Source organism: Stegodyphus dumicola, chromosome X1, assembly GCF_044657685.1.
Source record: "Stegodyphus dumicola isolate Sdum_Otavi_A_Nest chromosome X1, ASM4465768v1".
Lineage (NCBI taxonomy): Eukaryota > Metazoa > Arthropoda > Arachnida > Araneae > Eresidae > Stegodyphus > Stegodyphus dumicola.
Window position 1 is genome coordinate 82,423,874 of NC_140780.1, and position 1,304 is coordinate 82,425,177.

At 40.8% G+C, this 1,304-nt stretch overlaps 1 non-coding gene across 1 annotated transcript; it reads left to right on the forward strand.

The window, feature by feature from the left end:
- Nucleotides 1-743: 743 nt before the first annotated feature.
- TRNAN-GUU (transfer RNA asparagine (anticodon GUU)) lies at nt 744-817 on the forward strand. The gene has a single exon. It is a non-coding gene; the product is annotated as a tRNA-Asn (tRNA).
- Nucleotides 818-1,304: the final 487 nt, after the last annotated feature.

A 1,304-nucleotide genomic window follows, 5' to 3' on the forward strand; every position in this document is an offset into this window, starting at 1 on the left:
AATAGAAAAATCTGACCAAATACAAGAGTGTAGTAAAGGTTCTTTGGTTGATGTGGCAAAGGTATATGTCACATGTTGTGATAAAGATGAATATGGTAGCAACTTACCCCAGGACAAGATCCGGGTCTATAGCTCACCGTGACGAGAGAGTGACAAACACGTGAAAACAGATTTAATTCTTACTTTATTGAATACTACTAATGCTAAAGAGATATTTTTTTTTTGAATCCGTTGTGTCACATGGCGATATGAGGCCTCCTCACTCAGAGAAATAAGTAGATCAATGCTTCCACGGAGCCCTTCGAAGGCGTGGTATATTGCAGCTCAAACACATGCAGGTGTTCTTCATCGGGATCAAATCGGTTGCCAGGCGAAAAAGCCAATCCCGGGAAAAAAGAGATCAGCTAAAATTTTGCAGCTACAGCGTCAGAAAGAAAGAAAACTCGCTTCCCTCATACACCCAGGGAGACAAAGAAAGCTTGCACGGTAAATTCCAAAAGTTTGCCTTTCACCCCACTCTTACCGTCTTTTTCCCACGCACCATCTCCATCTCGCAGCTTCACAATCTTCTCCTCTCGAGATGGACAAAATTACCGCCTTTTATAAAGTTCCACAGTTATACTTCCAGTTAACTTTTGCAGCCAATGAAAAAAATCCAGCGTCAGAAGGCAACCAATCGCAAAATACCTTCAGCTACACAGGTAAACAGAAGTTATAAGGTATTTCTTCCACCTTCCTAAGGTGCCTACGTGGTGTAGTGGTTCTGCACACTGGACCGTTATTCCAGAGGTCCGTGGTTCGATTCCCGGCGAAGGCGGTTGCATATTTTTCATCTCTCCTGCTTCCAAAATACCTAATATCTCTACAAAGTAAAGTGGCTAGTTGTCTGATGCAATATTTCCTCTGCTTACAACAGTTGTCTGATGCAATATTTCCTCTGCTTACAACAGTTGTCTGATGAAATCCGTTCATCAGCTTACAACACAAGTGGGCGGAAAAGGAAACTGTCACCAATGGAATCTGAGGCAAACACCGAGATACTGCCATAACGTTGTAAATATTTAATTCAATGTGACCTCGTCACATATCCACCCCTCCTTCGGAAAAAAAAATTCTATGTGCACGAAGAACATTCCCTGTATTAAGAGGCAGCCTCATATCAACTCATGCCAATCCATGTTAAAGTGCTGGTTGAAAATGCATATAATACATACAAATTGCCATTTCCAAAATAAATAAAAGTACTTAGTATACAAATGCCAGACAAGTAACATAATCAGATGAGCTATAAATAAACATACAAT